At 45.4% G+C, this 22,933-nt stretch overlaps 1 protein-coding gene, 1 long non-coding RNA gene and 1 pseudogene across 4 annotated transcripts in view; 2 read left to right on the top strand and 1 right to left on the bottom strand.

Moving 5' to 3' along the window:
- SLC6A19 (solute carrier family 6 member 19) overlaps positions 1–22,933 on the top strand; it is a 572,970-nt gene that overhangs the window by 192,087 nt on the left and 357,950 nt on the right. The window lies entirely within an intron of this gene.
- The window catches only part of LOC134927755 (uncharacterized), a 285,855-nt gene that overhangs the window by 38,964 nt on the left and 223,958 nt on the right, over positions 1–22,933 (bottom strand). For 2 of the 3 annotated variants that reach the window (XR_010177722.1, XR_010177720.1), the window contains 5 exons: positions 22,505–22,584; positions 22,240–22,259; positions 22,072–22,145; positions 21,442–21,556; positions 21,162–21,352 (listed from right to left, as the gene is read on the bottom strand). This is a non-coding gene — a long non-coding RNA (uncharacterized LOC134927755). Of the gene's footprint in view, positions 1–6,168; positions 6,328–21,161; positions 21,353–21,441; positions 21,557–22,071; positions 22,146–22,239; positions 22,260–22,504; positions 22,585–22,933 lie in introns of those variants that run through there. The other variant, XR_010177721.1, reaches the window with a different exon arrangement.
- On the top strand, positions 2,447–2,565 carry LOC134930057 (5S ribosomal RNA; annotated as a pseudogene).

Raw genomic sequence — 22,933 nt, 5'->3', positions numbered from 1 at the left:
TTAACACTGTCAGCAGTGTTCATTCCCGGAGTGGACGACTGGGAAGCAGATCTTCTCAGCGGACACGACCTCCACCCGGGAGAGTGGGGATTTCATCCAGAAGTCTTCCAAAGGATTGTACACCATTGGGAAAGGCCACAGGTGGACATGATGGCGTCCCGCCTCAACAAAAAGCTATAAAAGATATTGTGCCAGGTCAAAGGACCCTCAGGCGATAGCTGTGGACACTCTGGTAAAACCGTGGGTGTACCAGTCGGTTTATGTGTTCCTCCCTCTGCCTCTCATACAAAAGGTAATGAGAATAATAGGAAGGCGAGGAGTAAGAACGATACTCGTGGTTCCGGATTGGCCAAGAAGAGCTTGGTACCCAGAACTTCAAGAAATTATATCAGAGGACCCATGGCCTCTGCCGCTCAGACAGGACCTGCGGCAGCAGGGGCCCTGTCTGTTCCAAGACTTAAGGCCCCAACAGAGGAATTTCAACTAGGTCGATTTCTGCATTTCCTACAAGCAGGAGTGTCTATGGGCCTAAAATTAGGCTCCATTAAGGTACAGATCTCGGCTCTGTCGATTTTCTTCCAAAAAGAACTAGCTTCAGTACCTGAAGTTCAGACATTGTAAAAGGAGTGCTGCATATTCAGCCCCCGGATGTGCCTCCAGTGGCACCTTGGGTTCTCAACGTGGTGTTGAGTTTCTTTAAAATCACATTGGTGTGAGCCACTAAAAACCGTGGATCTAAAATATCTCACGCGGAAAGTGGTCATGTTATTGGCCTTGGCTTCGGCCAGGCGTGTATCAGAATTGGCGGCTTTGTCATATAAAAGTCCTTATCTGATTTTCCATATGGATAGGGCAGAATTGAGGACTCGTCCCCAGTTTCTCCCTAAGGTGATATCAGTTTTTCACTTGAACCAACTATTGTAGTGCCTGCGGCTACTAGGGACTTGGAGGATTCCAAGTTACTGGACGTAGTCAGGCCCTTGAAAAATTATGTTTCCAGGACGGCTAGAGTCAAAAGAACTGACTCGCGGTTTATCCTGTATGCACCCAGCAAACTGGGTGCTCCTGCTTCTAAGCAGACTATTGCTCGCTGGATTTGTAGCACAATTCAGCTGGCGCATTCTGCGGCTGGACTACCGCAGCCAAAATCTGTAAAAGCCCATTCCACAAGGAAGGTGGGCTCATCTTGGGCAGCTGCCCGAGGGGTCTCGGCTTTCCAACTTTGCCGAGCTGCAACTTGGTCAGGGGCAAACACGTTTGCTAAATTCTACAAAATTGATACCCTGGCTGAGGAGGACCTGGAGTTCTCTCATTCGGTGCTGCAGAGTCATCCGCACTCTCCCGCCCGTTTGGGAGCTTTGGTATAATCCCCATGGTCCTTACGGATTTCCCAGCATCCACTAGGACGTCAGAGAAAATAAGATTTTACTCACCGGTAAATCTATTTCTCGTAGTCCGTAGTGGATGCTGGGCGCCCATCCCAAGTGCGGATTGTCTGCAATACTTGTATATAGTTATTGCCTAACTAAATGGTTATTGTTGAGCCATCTGTTGAGAGGCTCAGTTATATTCATACTGTTAACTGGGTATAGTATCACGAGTTATACGGTGTGATTGGTGTGGCTGGTATGAGTCTTACCCGGGATTCAAAATCCTTCCTTATTAAGTCAGCTCGTCCGGGCACAGTGTCCTAACTGAGGCTTGGAGGAGGGTCATAGTGGGAGGAGCCAGTGCACACCAGGAGAACTAAATCTTTCTTTAGTTGTGCCCAGTCTCCTGCGGAGCCGCTATTCCCCATGGTCCTTACGGAGTTCCCAACATCCACTACGGACTACGAGAAATAGATTTACCGGTGAGTAAAATCTTATTATCACTGTTACAATTTTTTGGATACACTGCTGAATTCATGATCATTTGTGTTTACTGTTAAAGCAGCTGTTATATTCAGGACGGATACTTTATATAGCTGCAATTGATTATTCTATCTAAGAATTTTCTTTTTAAGCAAGCTGTCATGTCCAGGACAAATATTACATATTGCTGCAACTGATTATTCTGTCTAAGAAGATTTTAGGTGGTGTTTCATGGTTAAATGTGAGATCTATGACACATATATCAATTAATTGTGTGATTACGGCATGAATTATGGAGTATATTGTATAACCTCATGAGATCACTTTAACCCTTTAAGTATACTAAGATATTTTTGTAAGTTTACCCACTGCACTTATTAAGTGGACTCTTATCGACGATTCATGGCATTTGCCACTTACAGTGGCATGTCCCTGTGTAACGTTGGACAGCAGATCCACTACCTTCTCTTCTCTTTTGGGTATTCCTAGTACCTCAACTTCTCTCTCTGCATTTGGTATCAACATATGCTGGAATTTTCACAGCTCCCTTTTTCAGGTGCACTCTCATCAGTGTTGCAGCTATTACACACTTTATCTACGACCATACCTCACTGAATATGCGCAATCTCGTCTGATCTTGGAAGCCAAACAGTGGTGGGCTGGGTTAGTACTTTGAAGGGAAACCTCATTGGAATACTCAGTGCTGTAGAATTATGTGTACAAATCTGGAAGCAGAGACGTGTAGCAACACATGACAGCAGTATCAACATCTTTCCTACATTCATTTCTTGTCATCTCTAAACTTTACCAATAACAATAGACAACAGCAATAGGTTCTACAACTGCTAACAGGAATATCAGTAACAGGACAGCAACACATTTCAAGGTACCCACACACGGGATTCCCTCACAAATTTGTGTTTAGGTATCCCAGGTGTTACTCTGACCTATTTAAGTCTCATTACTTATTTGACCTATTAAGGTCTGATTAATACAGATTTATCTGTACTGGTCAAAGGGGACTAGATGTGGTACTGACAATGTCCACATCTATTTCAATTTTTAATTCTTATTGCATATATGACCAGAACATTCTTTCATTTTTTGTCGGTTGGATGCAAATTACATTTTTACTAATATTAATAAACTTGAGTTTTATCTGTTTGTGACTTTATGTCATCTATCTAAATGTTAAAGAGTGCGCCCAAACAAGAGCCTTCTTTCTCTCTAATTTTTTTGTGTTTACCCTAATACTAATTTCAGTGTCATCTGTTGATGTTTATGTATTCTATACTTGTACTATATTGTCTTCAACTGAGAGTCACTGTTTTCTTGTTTTGCGTATTTGTTTATGTACTCTGTAATTGGGCACTGCAGATCCCCTGTGGCACCATATAAATAAAGTATAATAATAATAATAATAATAATAAATAATCAGGGATGAACTGCTGGCTGCTGAAATTCAGGGATGGGGAGTCTGTATCCTACAACCAGAGGAATGAGACTTAGGCTTTTCGAGGTAGGCGTTAAGTGGGTTACACACGTAGAGATGTGTGCTGAGCGATATATCACAGACCGCTCAGCACACATCTCTCACCCTGCTCAGCACTCAGTGCGATGTGTGCTGAGCGAGGGGGGAACGGGGGGACGGGGAGCGCTCACTTCACACAGCGATGATGTGAGCGACCTGACTAGATTGTGCCACGCATTGCTATGGGCATACACACGGAGAGATCCGTGCTTAATTTCTAAGCAATCTAGTCAGATTGCTTAGAAATGTAGCAAGGATCTCTCTGTGTGTATCTCCTTTAGTCACACTCCATGGCAAAGACCACACCTTCTGTGCAGACCACACCCCCACATATCTAGTCACACCCCCATGGCAGTGGTCACATCCCCTGTGGCGGCACAAAATAGGCCCTTCGTAAATGTCAGCTCCAGGCCCATGTGGACCTTAATCTGGCACTGACTATTACATAGAAATAATCGGCCAGATTCAGAGTTGTATGCTATTGCACAGCCGCTTCTATGCATATGCAGGCAGGAGGTGTCTGGTATAAATAGACATCCTGTCTGCTTCCATGACCAACTGTTGCATCTCAAGTTACATCATCAGAATCACTCTGCCTGACCATCGATCATATGAGTAAACTTAAGGCCCATATAGACGGGCCAATGCGGGGAGAGATGTGTGCTGAGCACACGGCAGGCCAATCTAGCAGCAGCGATAGCGATGCGCGGGGCTGCGCATCGCTATCGCTGTAAGGGCTACAAACGGAGCGATCAGGCTTACATTCTAAGCAATCTAGTCAGATTGCTTAGAATGTCGCTCCGTGAGTACCCCCCTTTAAGGATACTCAGATTTCAGTCTCAGATCCGCAGATGAGGTCAGTAAATCTTTGTAGCAAGATGCTGACACTCCCACAAAATGGAGGTGACATACCTCCGTTTTGAGTATTGGATCCGGTCACCACCCCTTCCCCACCCCCATACGCCCTCAGCCTGTCACTCAGGCTGGGGCTTAGGAAAAACTGTGATGTGAGGATGCAGAATCCGTTCAGCACGTGTCCCCAACATAAGACTTGTATGCTAATGCCAGGCAAATTCATCCACAGTTTTGCAAACACAATATGCTGGAAGTGGTCATCGCTGACATTAGAAACCTACCCGAAAAAATGCTTTACCATGCCTGCATTTTTACAAATACACCCACAAAATGCCATGTTTCCTCCATTAAACTCTGGCATCCTGTCAATCAAAATGCGATTGCATTGAAGCACAATGAATTTGCAGAAGTAATTGCAAATCGTGCAAATGCTGCACATGCACAGCCATTCGATAATCGTACTGAATAGGGTACATAGGCACTAAATGCACGGGCTATTATTTGCTAGATACACACAGACTTTCAATATATTATTGTTAGTAAAGTCTTTCTATTTAGCATTATTTACTGCTAGTCAGCAGCGCAAGTATGCGGGTATGCTCGGGTACGGAGTACCCTTAAGAATTTGGCAGCGGGTACGCAGTACCACCTGCCATACACTTTGCCATTACCACATTTACAATGTGCCACAAAGCAGCAAGACCATGGTGATTGGCTGCATGACGGCTCATCCCACATTGGCAGAGTTACTGGGAGTGCGACAGTGGCTGTATTTTCCTGTTATAATGGAGGCATTACTATATATTGTTATTGAATTGGGGGCATTACTATATATTTTTAGCATTGACTCCAGATTTAAAAAAAAGGGGCTGTCATGTGGCCACGCCACTAATGTCATGTAGCCACTCTCACTAGCAGCATGTGGCCATGCCCACTCACAACACATGGCCACGCCCATTTTCGGCACTCCGTACCACTAAGAAAATATTTCTACTTGCACCACTGCTGCTAGTAAAGCCCGCAGACATGAATGTGATGCAACCTATCAGTTTCACCGACTCCTATACTAACATCAGCTTAAGGTCTGAGCAATGGCTTCCACCTTTTTCTGCGGGATGCAGTTAACATGCTGGCTGTCGGGATTCCAGCGTTCAGGAGACTGAAGGGGTTATTCCGAGTTGTTCGCAATTTGGTTCGCACACAAGCAGCGTTCGAACAGCAGCGTACACATCGCAAGAATGCAAACAAACACCCACCACGCACTACTGCAAACAACCATGCACCAATGCACAAAGTAGGTGTGTATTATGTAGCATCACAGGTAGCGATCCGTTCGTATGAGTGCCATACACATCGCTAACAACACATACCCCATCACATATGTGCAATGCCTTCGCAGAAGTACACATGCTTATGTTACTTTTCAAATATTCGCACAGTACTTGTTTTTTTTTCACTTACTGTACATACTTTATCGTATCCCTTCCTCAATTAAGATACCAATTAGGGTAATGATTTTTAATGTGCTTGGACAATTAAGTCTTCACAGGCTTCAAACAGAAGAGTTTGTCAGCCTAATTGCCCAATAACAATCATATTTGTTTTATTTGTTAAAGTTACCAAGTGTTTGTAATGTTTTTTTTCAAAACCACATAATTTAAATGTGTATTATCCATCACTGTCATAATGTACATTACCTTTTTTTTTTTTTTTTTTTATGTGTGGTGTAGTGTGTGTTAAAAAGGTGTTTGTGAAATAACAAAACAATCAGCTCCGAACTGTCAGGTCACACTCTTTGGTGTTGAAGTGTCATTTCTTAGTTCATTAACTAGCCGTTTTACACTCTTTAATGTCCCCATTTTAATTTGTAAAAACATCTGTACCTATGTGTTTCCAAATAACACAACACAAAACAACATTTGGGATTACATTGTTTATTTTTATGTTGTTTTAGGCTTTTACTTTTTTTTACTAACAAATAAACAAAGAAACATTAACAAATTTTTTTTGCAGAAACAATATTTCTGCCAGCATGCCTTCTCTGTAGGCTTTGGCCAATCAAGGCATTGGGATCTCCAACTACATCATCTGTAATGAATGTAAAACAAACTACATTACTTACTCACATTACATATTATAGAAGCAAGGCACAAAACACACTTTAAGCGGTCACTAGCTACATCAGAGATGTCGATCGTTTAGATTTCCAGCTGTTGATGAACTTAGAGATGAGCGGGTTCGGTTCCTCGGAATCCGAACCCGCCCGAACTTCAGGTTTTTTTACACGGGTCCGAGCGACTCGGATCTTCCCGCCTTGCTCGGTTAACCCGAGCGCGCCCGAACGTCATCATCCGGATTCTCGCGAGGCTCGGATTCTATCGCGAGACTCGGATTCTATATAAGGAGCCGCGCGTCGCCGCCATTTTCACACGTGCATTGAGATTGATAGGGAGAGGACGTGGCTGGCGTCCTCTCCGTTTATAGAGAAGAGAGTGAGACTAGAGTAGAGAGAGACACAGTATTTACTTTAGTAATTTTGGGGAGCATTAGGAGGAGTACTACTACTTGCTGAAGTGATAGTGTGACTGTATATCTGACTTGTGGGGGAGACAGTGGGGAGCAGTTAGAGTCTGAGAGCAGGAGTACATATTTTAACGTACAGTGCACACTTTTGCTGCCAGAGTGCCACACTGCCATTGTGACCACACTGACCACCAGTATTTATTGTGATTGTCTGCTTAGGAGTACTACTTGCATGTTGCTGATAGTGTGACCAGTGACCTGACCACCAGTTTAATTAATCACCACCAGTTTAATATATATATATATATATATATATATATATATATATATATATAATTGTATATAATATATATATAATTGTATACCACCTACCCGTTTTTTTTCTTTTTCTTTCTTCTTGATACATACTACTATAGTAGCTTACTGTAGCAGTCTGCGGTGCTGCTGAGCTGACAGTGTCCAGCAGGTCCGTCATCAGTCATTACATAATAAATATATATACCTGTCCGGCTGCAGTACTAGTGATATTATATATATATATATTAATTTCATCTCATTATCATCCAGTCTATATTAGCAGCAGACACAGTACGGTAGTCCACGGCTGTAGCTACCTCTGTGTCGGCAGTCACTCGTCCATCCATAATTGTATACCACCTACCCGTGTTTTTTTTTTTTTTTCTTTCTTCTTGATACATACTACTATAGTAGCTTACTGTAGCAGTCTGCGGTGCTGCTGAGCTGACAGTGTCCAGCAGGTCCGTCATCAGTCATTACATAATAAATATATATACCTGTCCGGCTGCAGTACTAGTGATATTATATATTTATATATATATATATATATATATATATATATTAATTTCATCTCATTATCATCCAGTCTATATTAGCAGCAGACACAGTACGGTAGTCCACGGCTGTAGCTACCTCTGTGTCGGCAGTCGTTCGTCCATCCATAATTGTATACCACCTACCCGTGTTTTTTTTTTTTTTTCTTCTTGATACATACTACTATAGTAGCTTACTGTAGCAGTCTGCGGTGCTGCTGAGCTGACAGTGTCCAGCAGGTCCGTCATCAGTCATTACATAATAAATATATATACCTGTCCGGCTGCAGTACTAGTGATATTATACATATATATATATTAATTTCATCTCATTATCATCCAGTCTATATTAGCAGCAGACACAGTACGGTAGTCCACGGCTGTAGCTACCTCTGTGTCGGCAGTCGCTCGTCCATCCATAATTGTATACCACCTACCCGTTTTGTTTTTTTTTCTTTCTTCTTGATACATACTACTATAGTAGCTTACTGTAGCAGTCTGCGGTGCTGCTGAGCTGACAGTGTCCAGCAGGTCCGTCATCAGTCATTACATAATAAATATATATACCTGTCCGGCTGCAGTACTAGTGATATTATATATATATATATTAATTTCATCTCATTATCATCCAGTCTATATTAGCAGCAGACACAGTACGGTAGTCCACGGCTGTAGCTACCTCTGTGTCGGCAGTCGCTCGTCCATCCATAATTGTATACCACCTACCCGTGTTTTTTTTTTTTCTTTCTTCTTGATACATACTACTATAGTAGCTTACTGTAGCAGTCTGCGGTGCTGCTGAGCTGACAGTGTCCAGCAGGTCCGACATCAGTCATTACATAATAAATATATATACCTGTCCGGCTGCAGTACTAGTGATATTATATATATATATATTAATTTCATCTCATTATCATCCAGTCTATATTAGCAGCAGACACAGTACGGTAGTCCACGGCTGTAGCTACCTCTGTGTCGGCAGTCACTCGTCCATCCATAATTGTATACCACCTACCCGTGGTTTTTTTTTTTTTCTTCTTGATACATACTACTATAGTAGCTTACTGTAGCAGTCTGCGGTGCTGCTGAGCTGACAGTGTCCAGCAGGTCCGTCATCAGTCATTACATAATAAATATATATACCTGTCCGGTTGCAGTACTAGTGATATTATATATATATATATATATATATTAATTTCATCTCATTATCATCCAGTCTATATTAGCAGCAGACACAGTACGGTAGTCCACGGCTGTAGCTACCTCTGTGTCGGCAGTCGCTCGTCCATCCATAATTGTATACCACCTACCCGTGTTTTTTTTTTTTTTTTCTTCTTGATACATACTACTATAGTAGCTTACTGTAGCAGTCTGCGGTGCTGCTGAGCTGACAGTGTCCAGCAGGTCCGTCATCAGTCATTACATAATAAATATATATACCTGTCCGGCTGCAGTACTAGTGATATTATATATATATATATTAATTTCATCTCATTATCATCCAGTCTATATTAGCAGCAGACACAGTACGGTAGTCCACGGCTGTAGCTACCTCTGTGTCGGCAGTCGCTCGTCCATCCATAATTGTATACCACCTACCCGTGTTTTTTTTTTTTTCTTTCTTCTTGATACATACTACTATAGTAGCTTACTGTAGCAGTCTGCGGTGCTGCTGAGCTGACAGTGTCCAGCAGGTCCGTCATCAGTCATTACATAATAAATATATATACCTGTCCGGCTGCAGTACTAGTGATATTATATATATATATATATTAATTTCATCTCATTATCATCCAGTCTATATTAGCAGCAGAAACAGTACGGTAGTCCATGGCTGTAGCTACCTCTGTGTCGGCAGTCGCTCGTCCATCCATAAGTATACTAGTATCCATCCATCTCCATTGTTTACCTGAGGTGCCTTTTAGTTGTGCCTATTAAAATATGGAGAACAAAAATGTTGAGGTTCCAAAGTTAGGGAAAGATCAAGATCCACTTCCACCTCGTGCTGAAGCTGCTGCCACTAGTCATGGCCGAGACGATGAAATGCCAGCAACGTCGTCTGCCAAGGCCGATGCTCAATGTCATAGTACAGAGCATGTAAAATCCAAAACACCAAATATCAGTAAAAAAAGGACTCCAAAATCTAAAATAAAATTGTCGGAGGAGAAGCGTAAACTTGCCAATATGCCATTTACCACACGGAGTGGCAAGGAACGGCTAAGGGCCCTGGCCTATGTTCATGGCTAGTGGTTCAGCTTCACATGAGGATGGAAGCACTCAGCCTCTCGCTAGAAAAATGAAAAGACTCAAGCTGGCAAAAGCACCGCAAAGAACTGTGCGTTCTTCGAAATCCCAAATCCACAAGGAGAGTCCAATTGTGTCGGTTGCGATGCCTGACCTTCCCAACACTGGACGTGAAGAGCATGCGCCTTCCACCATTTGCACGCCCCCTGCAAGTGCTGGAAGGAGCACCCGCAGTCCAGTTCCTGATAGTCAGATTGAAGATGTCAGTGTTGAAGTACACCAGGATGAGGAGGATATGGGTGTTGCTGGCGCTGGGGAGGAAATTGACAAGGAGGATTCTGATGGTGAGGTGGTTTGTTTAAGTCAGGCACCCGGGGAGACACCTGTTGTCCGTGGGAGGAATATGGCCGTTGACATGCCTGGTGAAAATTAGAGATGTGCACTTGAAATTTTTCGGGTTTTGTGTTTTGGTTTTGGGTTCGGTTCCGCGGCCGTGTTTTGGGTTCGACCGCGTTTTGGCAAAACCTCACCGAATTTTTTTTGTCGGATTCGGGTGTGTTTTGGATTCGGGTGTTTTTTTCAAAAAACACTAAAAAACAGCTTAAATCATAGAATTTGGGGGTCATTTTGACCCCAAAGTATTATTAACCTCAAAAACCATAATTTCCACTCATTTTCAGTCTATTCTGAATACCTCACACCTCACAATATTATTTTTAGTCCTAAAATTTGCACCGAGGTCGCTGGATGACTAAGCTAAGCGACCCTAGTGGCCGACACAAACACCTGGCCCATCTAGGAGTGGCACTGCAGTGTCACGCAGGATGGCCCTTCCAAAAAACACTCCCCAAACAGCACATGACGCAAAGAAAAAAAGAGGCGCAATGAGGTAGCTGTGTGAGTAAGATAAGCGACCCTAGTGGCCGACACAAACACCTGGCCAATCTAGGAGTGGCACTGCAGTGTCACGCAGGATGGCCCTTCCAAAAAACACTCCCCAAACAGCACATGACGCAAAGAAAAAAAGAGGCGCAATGAGGTAGCTGTGTGAGTAAGATAAGCGACCCTAGTGGCCGACACAAACACCTGGCCAATCTAGGAGTGGCACTGCAGTGTCACGCAGGATGGCCCTTCCAAAAAACACTCCCCAAACAGCACATGACGCAAAGAAAAAAAGAGGCGCAATGAGGTAGCTGTGTGAGTAAGATAAGCGACCCTAGTGGCCGACACAAACACCTGGCCAATCTAGGAGTGGCACTGCAGTGTCACGCAGGATGGCCCTTCCAAAAAACACTCCCCAAACAGCACATGACGCAAAGAAAAAAAGAGGCGCAATGAGGTAGCTGTGTGAGTAAGATAAGCGACCCTAGTGGCCGACACAAACACCTGGCCAATCTAGGAGTGGCACTATAGTGTCACGCAGGATGGCCCTTCCAAAAAACACTCCCCAAACAGCACATGACGCAAAGAAAAAAAGAGGCGCAATGAGGTAGCTGTGTGAGTAAGATAAGCGACCCTAGTGGCCGACACAAACACCTGGCCCATCTAGGAGTGGCACTGCAGTGTCACGCAGGATGGCCCTTCCAAAAAACACTCCCCAAACAGCACATGACGCAAAGAAAAAAAGAGGCGCAATGAGGTAGCTGTGTGAGTAAGATAAGCGACCCTAGTGGCCGACACAAACACCTGGCCCATCTAGGAGTGGCACTGCAGTGTCACGCAGGATGGCCCTTCCAAAAAACACTCCCCAAACAGCACATGACGCAAAGAAAAAAAGAGGCGCAATGAGGTAGCTGTGTGAGTAAGATAAGCGACCCTAGTGGCCGACACAAACACCTGGCCCATCTAGGAGTGGCACTGCAGTGTCACGCAGGATGGCCCTTCCAAAAAACACTACCCAAACAGCACATGACGCAAAGAAAAAAAGAGGCGCAATGAGGTAGCTGTGTGAGTAAGATAAGCGACCCTAGTGGCCGACACAAACACCTGGCCCATCTAGGAGTGGCACTGCAGTGTCACGCAGGATGGCCCTTCCAAAAAACACTCCCCAAACAGCACATGACGCAAATAAAAATGAAAGAAAAAAGAGGTGCAAGATGGAATTGTCCTTGGGCCCTCCCACCCACCCTTATGTTGTATAAACAGGACAGGCACACTTTAACCAACCCATCATTTCAGTGACAGGGTCTGCCACACGACTGTGACTGAAATGACGGGTTGGTTTGGACCCCCACCGAAAAAGAAGCAATTAATCTCTCCTTGCACAAACTGGCTCTACAGAGGCAAGATGTCCACCTCATCATCATCCTCCGATATATCACCGTGTACATCCCGCTCCTCACAGATTATCAATTCGTCCCCACTGGAATCCACCATCTCAGCTCCCTGTGTACTTTGTGGAGGCAATTGCTGCTGGTCAATGTCTCCACGGAGGAATTGATTATAATTCATTTTAATGAACATCATCTTCTCCACATTTTCTGGAAATAACCTCGTACGCCGATTGCTGACAAGGTGAGCGGCGGCACTAAACACTCTTTCGGAGTACACACTTGTGGGAGGGCAACTTAGGTAGAATAAAGCCAGTTTGTGCAAGGGCCTCCAAATTGCCTCATTTTCCTGCCAGTATAAGTACGGACTGTCTGACGTGCCTACTTGGATGCGGTCACTCATATAATCCTCCACCATTCTTTCAATGGGGAGAGAATCATATGCAGTGACAGTAGACAACATGTCCGTAATCGTTGTCAGGTCCTTCAGTCCGGACCAGATGTCAGCATCAGCAGTCGCTCCAGACTGCCCTGCATCACCGCCAGCGGGTGGGCTCGGAATTCTGAGCCTTTTCCTCGCACCCCCAGTTGCGGGAGAATGTGAAGGAGGAGATGTTGACAGGTCGCGTTCCGCTTGACTTGACAATTTTGTCACCAGCAGGTCTTTGAACCCCAGCAGACTTGTGTCTGCCGGAAAGAGAGATCCAAGGTAGGTTTTAAATCTAGGATCGAGCACGGTGGCCAAAATGTAGTGCTCTGATTTCAACAGATTGACCACCCGTGAATCCTTGTTAAGCGAATTAAGGGCTCCATCCACAAGTCCCACATGCCTAGCGGAATCGTTCCCTTTTAGCTCCTCCTTCAATGCCTCCAGCTTCTTCTGCAAAAGCCTGATGAGGGGAATGACCTGACTCAGGCTGGCAGTGTCTGAACTGACTTCACGTGTGGCAAGTTCAAAAGGTTGCAGAACCTTGCACAACGTTGAAATCATTCTCCACTGCGCTTGAGACAGGTACATTCCACCTCCTATATCGTGCTCAATTGTATAGGCTTGAATGGCCTTTTGCTGCTCCTCCAACCTCTGAAGCATATATAGGGTTGAATTCCACCTCGTTACCACTTCTTGCTTCAGATGATGGCAGGGCAGGTTCAGGCGTTTTTGGTGGTGCTCCAGTCTTCTGTACGTGGTGCCTGTACGCCGAAAGTGTCCCACAATTCTTCTGGCCACCGACAGCATCTCTTGCACGCCCCTGTCATTTTTTAAAAAATTCTGCACCACCAAATTCAAGGTATGTGCAAAACATGGGACGTGCTGGAATTTGCCCATATTTAATGCACACACAATATTGCTGGCGTTGTCCGATGCCACAAATCCACAGGAGAGTCCAATTGGGGTAAGCCATTCCGCGATGATCTTCCTCAGTTGCCGTAAGAGGTTTTCAGCTGTGTGCGTATTCTGGAAACCGGTGATACAAAGCGTAGCCTGCCTAGGAAAGAGTTGGCGTTTGCGAGATGCTGCTACTGGTGCCGCCGCTGCTGTTCTTGCGGCGGGAGTCCATACATCTACCCAGTGGGCTGTCACAGTCATATAGTCCTGACCCTGCCCTGCTCCACTTGTCCACATGTCCGTGGTTAAGTGGACATTGGGTACAACTGCATTTTTTAGGACACTGGTGAGTCTTTTTCTGACGTCCGTGTACATTCTCGGTATCGCCTGCCTAGAGAAGTGGAACCTAGATGGTATTTGGTAACGGGGGCACACTACCTCAAGAAATTGTCTAGTTCCCTGTGAACTAACGGCGGATACCGGACGCACGTCTAACACCAACATAGTTGTCAAGGCCTCAGTTATCCGCTTTGCAACAGGATGACTGCTGTGATATTTCATCTTCCTCGCAAAGGACTGTTGGACAGTCAATTGCTTGGTGGAAGTAGTAAAAGTGGGCTTACGACTTCCCCTCTGGGATGACCATCGACTCCCAGCAGCAACAACAGCAGCGCCAGCAGCAGTAGGCGTTACACGCAAGGATGCATCGGAGGAATCCCAGGCAGGAGAGGACTCGTCAGAATTGCCAGTGACATGGCCTGCAGGACTATTGGCATTCCTGGGGAAGGAGGAAATTGACACTGAGGGAGTTGGTGGGGTGGTTTGCGTGAGCTTGGTTACAAGAGGAAGGGATTTACTGGTCAGTGGACTGCTTCCGCTGTCGCCCAAAGTTTTTGAACTTGTCACTGACTTATTATGAATGCGCTGCAGGTGACGTATAAGGGAGGATGTTCCGAGGTGGTTAACGTCCTTACCCCTACTTATTACAGCTTGACAAAGGCAACACACGGCTTGACAAATGTTGTCCGCATTTCTGGTGAAATACTTCCACACCGAAGAGCTGATTTTTTTGGTATTTTCACCAGGCATGTCAATGGCCCTATTCCTCCCACGGACAACAGGTGTCTCCCCGGGTGCCTGACTTAAACAAACCACCTCACCATCAGAATCCTCCTTGTCAATTTCCTCCCCAGCGCCAGCAACACCCATATCCTCCTCATCCTGGTGTACTTCAACACTGACATCTTCAATCTGACTATCAGGAACTAGACTGCGGGTGCTCCTTCCAGCACTTGCAGGGGGCGTGCAAATGGTGGAAGGCGCATGCTCTTCACGTGCAGTGTTGGGAAGGTCAGGCATCGCAACCGACACAATTGGACTCTCCTTGTGGATTTGGGATTTCATAGAACGCACAGTTCTTTGCGGTGCTTTTGCCAGCTTGAGTCTTTTCATTTTTCTAGCGAGAGGCTGAGTGCTTCCATCCTCATGTGAAGCTGAACCACTAGCCATGAACATAGGCCAGGGCCTCAGCCGTTCCTTGCCACTCCGTGTGGTAAATGGCATATTGGCAAGTTTACGCTTCTCCTCCGACAATTTTATTTTAGATTTTGGAGTCCTTTTTTTACTGATATTTGGTGTTTTGGATTTGACATGCTCTGTACTATGACATTGGGCATCGGCCTTGGCAGACGACGTTGCTGGCATTTCATCGTCTCGGCCATGACTAGTGGCAGCAGCTTCAGCACGAGGTGGAAGTGGATCTTGATCTTTCCCTAATTTTGGAACCTCAACATTTTTGTTCTCCATATTTTAATAGGCACAACTAAAAGGCACCTCAGGTAAACAAAGGAGATGGATGGATACTAGTATACTTATGGATGGACCAGCGACTGCCGACACAGAGGTAGCTACAGCCGTGGACTACCGTACTGTGTCTGCTGCTAATATAGACTGAATGATAATGAGATGAAATTAATATATATATATAATATCACTAGTACTGCAGCCGGACAGGTATATATATTTATTATGTAATGACTGATGACGGACCTGCTGGACACTGTCAGCTCAGCAGCACCGCAGACTGCTACAGTAAGCTACTAAAGTAGTATGTATCAAGAAGAAAGAAAAAAAAAAAAAACACGGGTAGGTGGTATACAATTATATATATATTATATACAATTATATATATATATATATATATATATTAAACTGGTGGTGATTAATTAAACTGGTGGTCAGGTCACTGGTCACACTATCAGCAACTTGCAAGTAGTACTCCTAAGCAGACAATCACAATATATATACTGGTGGTCAGTGTGGTCACAATGGCAGTGTGGCACTCTGGCAGCAAAAGTGTGCACTGTACGTTAAAATATGTACTCCTGCTCTCAGACTCTAACTGCTCCCCACTGTCTCCCCCACAAGTCAGATATACAGTCACACTATCACTTCAGCAAGTAGTAGTACTCCTCCTAATGCTCCCCAAAATAACTAAAGTAAATACTGTGTCTCTCTCTACTCTAGTCTCACTCTCTTCTCTATAAACGGAGAGGACGCCAGCCACGTCCTCTCCCTATCAATCTCAATGCACGTGTGAAAATGGCGGCGACGCGCGGCTCCTTATATAGAATCCGAGTCTCGCGATAGAATCCGAGCCTCGCGAAAATCCGACAGCGGGATGATGACGTTCGGGCGCGCTCGGGTTAACCGAGCAAGGCGGGAAAATCCGAGTCGCTCGGACCCGTGTAAAAAAACATGAAGTTCGGGCGGGTTTGGATTCCGAGGAACCGAACCCGCTCATCTCTAGTGAAAATACCAAAAAAATCAGCTCTTCGGTGTGGAAGTATTTCAACAGAAATGCGGACAACATTTGTCAAGCCGTGTGTTGCCTTTGTCAAGCTGTAATAAGTAGGGGTAAGGACGTTAACCACCTCGGAACATCCTCCCTTATACGTCACCTGCAGCGCATTCATAATAAGTCAGTGACAAGTTCAAAAACTTTGGGCGACAGCGGAAGCAGTCCACTGACCAGTAAATCCCTTCCTCTTGTAACCAAGCTCACGCAAACCACCCCACCAACTCCCTCAGTGTCAATTTCCTCCTTCCCCAGGAATGCCAATAGTCCTGCAGGCCATGTCACTGGCAATTCTGACGAGTCCTCTCCTGCCAGGGATTCCTCCGATGCATCCTTGCGTGTAACGCCTACTGCTGTTGGCGCTGCTGTTGTTGCTGCTGGGAGTCGATGGTCATCCCAGAGGGGAAGTCGTAAGCCCACTTTTACTACTTCCACCAAGCAATTGACTGTCCAACAGTCCTTTGCGAGGAAGATGAAATATCACAGCAGTCATCCTGTTGCAAAGCGGATAACTGAGGCCTTGACAACTATGTTGGTGTTAGACGTGCGTCCGGTATCCGCCGTTAGTTCACAGGGAACTAGACAATTTCTTGAGGTAGTGTGCCCCCGTTACCAAATACCATCTAGGTTCCACTTCTCTAGGCAGGCGATACCGAGAATGTACACGGACGTCAGAAAAAGACTCACCAGTGTCCTAAAAAATGCAGTTGTACCCAATGTCCACTTAACCACGGACATGTGGACAAGTGGAGCAGGGCAGGGTCAGGACTATATGACTGTGACAGCCCACTGGGTAGATGTATGGACTCCCGCCGCAAGAACAGCAGCGGCGGCACCAGTAGCAGCATCTCGCAAACGCCAACTCTTTCCTAGGCAGGCTACGCTTTGTATCACCGGTTTCCAGAATACGCACACAGCTGAAAACCTCTTACGGCAACTGAGGAAGATCATCGCGGAATGGCTTACCCCAATTGGACTCTCCTGTGGATTTGTGGCATCGGACAACGCCAGCAATATTGTGTGTGCATTAAATATGGGCAAATTCCAGCACGTCCCATGTTTTGCACATACCTTGAATTTGGTGGTGCAGAATTTAAAAAAAAACGACAGGGGCGTGCAAGAGATGCTGTCGGTGGCCAGAAGAATTGCGGGACACTTTCGGCGTACAGGCACCACGTACAGAAGACTGGAGCACCACCAAAAACGCCTGAACCTGCCCTGCCATCATCTGAAGCAAGAAGTGGTAACGAGGTGGAATTCAACCCTATATATGCTTCAGAGGTTGGAGGAGCAGCAAAAGGCCATTCAAGCCTATACAATTGAGCACGATATAGGAGGTGGAATGTACCTGTCTCAAGCGCAGTGGAGAATGATTTCAACGTTGTGCAAGGTTCTGCAACCTTTTTAACTTGCCACACGTGAAGTCAGTTCAGACACTGCCAGCCTGAGTCAGGTCATTCCCCTCATCAGGCTTTTGCAGAAGAAGCTGGACACATTGAAGGAGGAGCTAAAAGGGAGCGATTCCGCTAGGCATGTGGGACTTGTGGATGGAGCCCTTAATTTGCTTAACAAGGATTCACGGGTGGTCAATCTGTTGAAATCAGAGCACTACATTTTGGCCACCGTGCTCGATCCTAGATTTAAAACCTACCTTGGATCTCTCTTTCTGTCTGCTGGGGTTCAAAGACCTGCTGGTGACAAAATTGTCAAGTCAAGCGGAACGCGACCTGTCAACATCTCCTCCTTCACATTCTCCCGCAACTGGGGGTGCGAGGAAAAGGCTCAGAATTCCGAGCCCACCCGCTGGCGGTGATGCAGGGCAGTCTGGAGCGACTGCTGATGCTGACATCTGGTCCGGACTGAAGGACCTGACAACGATTACGGACATGTCGTCTACTGTCACTGCATATGATTCTCTCCCCATTGAAAGAATGGTGGAGGATTATATGAGTGACCGCATCCAAGTAGGCACGTCAGACAGTCCGTACTTATACTGGCAGGAAAAAGAGGCAATTTGGAGGCCCTTGCACAAACTGGCTTTATTCTACCTAAGTTGCCCTCCCACAAGTGTGTACTCCGAAAGAGTGTTTAGTGCCGCCGCTCACCTTGTCAGCAATCGGCGTACGAGGTTACTTCCAGAAAATGTGGAGAAGATGATGTTCATTAAAATGAATTATAATCAATTCCTCCGTGGAGACATTGACCAGCAGCAATTGCCTCCACAAAGTACACAGGGAGCTGAGATGGTGGATTCCAGTGGGGACGAATTGATAATCTGTGAGGAGCGGGATGTACACGGTGATATATCGGAGGATGATGATGAGGTGGACATCTTGCCTCTGTAGAGCCAGTTTGTGCAAGGAGAGATTAATTGCTTCTTTTTCGGTGGGGGTCCAAACCAACCCGTCATTTCAGTCACAGTCGTGTGGCAGACCCTGTCACTGAAATGATGGGTTGGTTAAAGTGTGCATGTCCTGTTTATACAACATAAGGGTGGGTGGGAGGGCCCAAGGACAATTCCATCTTGCACCTCTTTTTTCTTTCATTTTTATTTGCGTCATGTGCTGTTTGGGGAGTGTTTTTTGGAAGGGCCATCATGCGTGACACTGCAGTGCCACTCCTAGATTGGCCAGGTGTTTGTGTCGGCCACTAGGGTCGCTTATCTTACTCACACAGCTACCTCATTGCACCTCTTTTTTTCTTTGCGTCATGTGCTGTTTGGGGAGTGTTTTTTGGAAGGGCCATCCTGCGTGACACTGCAGTGCCACTCCTAGATGGGCCAGGTGTTTGTGTCGGCCACTAGGGTCGCTTAGCTTAGTCATCCAGCGACCTCGGTGCAAATTTTAGGACTAAAAATAATATTGTGAGGTGTGAGGTATTCAGAATAGACTGAAAATGAGTGGAAATTATGGTTTTTGAGGTTAATAATACTTTGGGGTCAAAATGACCCCCAAATTCTATGATTTAAGCTGTTTTTTAGTGTTTTTTGAAAAAAACACCCGAATCCAAAACACACCCGAATCCGACAAAAAAAATTCGGTGAGGTTTTGCCAAAACGCGGTCGAACCCAAAACACGGCCGCGGAACCGAACCCAAAACCAAAACACAAAACCCGAAAAATTTCAAGTGCACATCTCCAGTTTCAATGGTGGGAACTTTGCCGTCAGCGGTGGGGTTACCCGCGGTCAGCCGCTGACCGGCGGGTGACCTCACCGCTAGCCGCAAAGTTCCCATTGAATATAATGGACGGAGCTGTGCGATGCGCTGTCACAGCACAGACAGCGCACAGCCAATCAGGTGAGCGCCACGGAAGTAGCGCTTCCTGATTGGCTGAAGGGACTTCAGTGACAGGAGTCACGTGGTGTCCCGGCATTCGGTGTAAGGGGTCTCATGTGTCAGCATGGGACCCCTTTCAGTCCGGTGGTCCGTGTGTCCGTTTTCTTTTTTTGCCAAGTACGTGGATTTATCTCTGGACCCTGGCTGAGGTGAGTATATTGATCTTTTCTTTTCAGGTATCCGTGGATTCTACATGGAGAAGAGGACCGATGTCGGCGTGTGAACATAGGTAAGTATGTGTGTGTCGGCAGTGTGTAATAAAGTTTTACTGTCACGGTGTCTGTGTCCTGTTTTTATTTGGGTATTTTTTTTCCAGTAGAACTACAGGTACCAGCGGGCCCGTTTTTCTCCCGCATGCTGGTACTTGTGGTTCTCCAAGTACCAGCTTGCAGGGGAGGCTTGCTGGGACTTGTAGTTCTTCTGGAAAAAAACAATATTCTTGTCATTTTACTCTAGGCTATCAGCCTCCCATCCGCAGCCATTGGATTGGATGGGGGGGACAGCCTCGGGCTTCACCCCTGGCCCTTGGGTGGCTGGGGGGGGGGACCCCTTGATTGAAGGGGCCCCCACTCCCCCAGGGTACCCCGGCCAGGGGTGACTAGTTGGATATTTAATGCCACGGCCGCAGGGCACTGCATAAAAGTGACCCCCGGCTGTGGCATTATCTGTCCAGCTAGTGGAGCCCGATGCTGGTGTAAAAAATACGGGGGACCCCTACTCTTTTTGTCCCCCGTATTTTTTGCACCAGCACCAGGCGCAGAGCCCGGTGCTGGTTTTAAAAATACGGGGGATCCCTGCCCAATTTCCCCCCCGCATTTTTGGAACCAGGACCAGCTCGAAGAGCCCGAGGCTGGTTATGCTTTGGAGGGGGGACCCCACGCCATTTTTTTTTCGTGTTTTTCCCGTTTTTTTAAATCGCGGCAAAATCCGGCAAATCGGCCGTTTTTCGCCCGCGGGACTGTCGAATCCGTTTTTCATTGAATATGGTGAATTCCGGCAGCCACCTGCCGGAATTCACCTGTCGAATTGTGTCGAATTTAAAAATGGCGATAATTTGCTGCGATTCGCCGTGAATTGCATATACCCCATATACTTTTTTTTTACCATATTTGTTCATATTCCAAAAATGCTAAGTAAAAACTTTAACCACATATGTTCTACCTTACACAAATATAATTTTTACTAAAAAACAACAACATCGTTTAACATGTTAGTCATCAAAGCAAAAATGAAATATTGTCTGAGTATTCGTGCCCTAAAAATATGTCTCCGCTGGGCCTCACAACATTTAACACAATAGTAGCAGAATGAATTGTATAATGTGTTCATAGCACAAGCATACCTGAAATATTGCCGCATGATTCGTGCCCTAACTGCATGGCCACGCTGGGCCTCCGTGCCTCACCTCGCCTCATTGACCGCTCAACCCCTGGCTCCTCTTCCTCTCTGGGCAATTCCTCTGTTTGAGGAAGCTCCACACGACTCCTCACAGCAATGTTATGCAGTATTGCACACAGGACCACAATTTTACTTACCATTTTCGGCAAATACATGAGGTCGCCACCAGTGCGGTGAAGCACATGGAAGTGTCCTTTCAGGATGCCAATGGTGCACTCCACCAGCTGCCTAGCGGCTGTATGTGCGGACTTAAATGCGGCTTGTGGCCCTGGTTTGGGTGTGCTGTAAGGAGTCATGGGCCAGGGGGTGCAAGGATATCCTCAATCTCCTGAAAAACACAATATAATCATAAGTATAAAAATGAAACAACATCACATAAAAAACAAACCTTTAACACATGATGCAAATACTACTCACCCAATAGCCACATGTCTTGGCCTTCCATCATTCTTAATCTTTGCCAGATCCCTGATTGCCGAATGACATGGGCATCATGGGCACTGCCGGGGTACTTTGCATTCAGGGACAGGATCTGGAGGGATGGTCCACAAACAACCATCACATTCAGAGAGTGGAACAGTTTCCTGTTCCTTAGATTTCCTCATTATGTTTTGGCACCACAAGTGGAACATGTGTCCCATCCACAACCTCACTAATGTGTGGGAAGAGACTACCCCCTTCCTGGAATTGCTGCTACAACACACCTAGGGCCCCAACATCCAATGGCATTGATATGAACTGCTTGATTCATTTGAAAAAAGCAGCTATGACGTGATGAAGGACTTTCGAAAAGGCCCCCTGCGAGATTCCTACCAGCACCCCAATGATGTGCTGGTAGGAACCCGTGGCACAGAAATGTAACACAGCAAGGAATTGTGTCAATGCTGGTATTGATGTGGGATACCGAATTGAGGTATCTAGATCACTCTCTATTATTGAGAGAGTTTCTAGGATGACATGAGGGGCAGCCTGTATCGCCGCAACACCTCATCATCTAGCATACCAAAAAGGGTGACATGGGTACGGAAAATACTAGGCCTTACACACCTCCGTTGCCTTCGAAGATGAGGGGCAGGTTGGGGTTGGACGGTTTCGGAGGCTAGATATGTGGCCAACAGCACCTTGAAAAGGTAAAAATGTACAATCAATCCAACGTCCAATGGGTACAAACAATTTCAACATAAATTACAGTACTTCATCATCCAAAAAACTTACTTCAGTCTCATAATCCATCGCTAAATTTACCACACCAGGAGACAACAACAAAGAAAAATGAGGCAAAAAATTACACACAAAAAAACATACAGTATTTATAAATAACAAACAAAATACACTACAAACACACAAATAGCATGCATATACCTGTACTTACCAAACAATTCAAAAACACACAGATATATACTTACAGGGATACTTAAAAGACAAAACTAAAAAAACATCCCACTACCCATAACACACCACACTCCATGCACATACTTACCAGCAGATAGAAAGAAATGCAGCAAATATATAAAAAAAAAAAACACAGACTTGGCCAAAAGGTAACACACAAAATGATCCCTAGAAAAGGCAAAATAGGATTGTAAACATATAATTGCCAAACTCAAACAACAATACACTCCATCAAAAACACATCAAACAACATGCAGATACTCACCAACAGATATATATATATATATATATATATATATATATACACACACTTGCTGTAATTTTTAGTAGAACTAAAACCACAAAAAAACACCACAACAAATGTTGAGCAATACATTTTGGGGGTCATTCCGAGTTGTTCGCTCTGTATTTTTTTCTCGCAACGGAGCGATTAGTCGCTAATGCGCATGCGCAATGTCCGCAGTGCGACTGCGCCAAGTAAATTTGCTATGCAGTTAGGAATTTTACTCACGGCATT

The sequence above is a fragment of the Pseudophryne corroboree genome, chromosome 5, assembly GCF_028390025.1.
Source record: "Pseudophryne corroboree isolate aPseCor3 chromosome 5, aPseCor3.hap2, whole genome shotgun sequence".
Lineage (NCBI taxonomy): Eukaryota > Metazoa > Chordata > Amphibia > Anura > Myobatrachidae > Pseudophryne > Pseudophryne corroboree.
The sequence above is the reverse complement of the archived record's forward strand: the minus strand, read 5'-3'. Positions and strand labels throughout refer to the sequence as shown.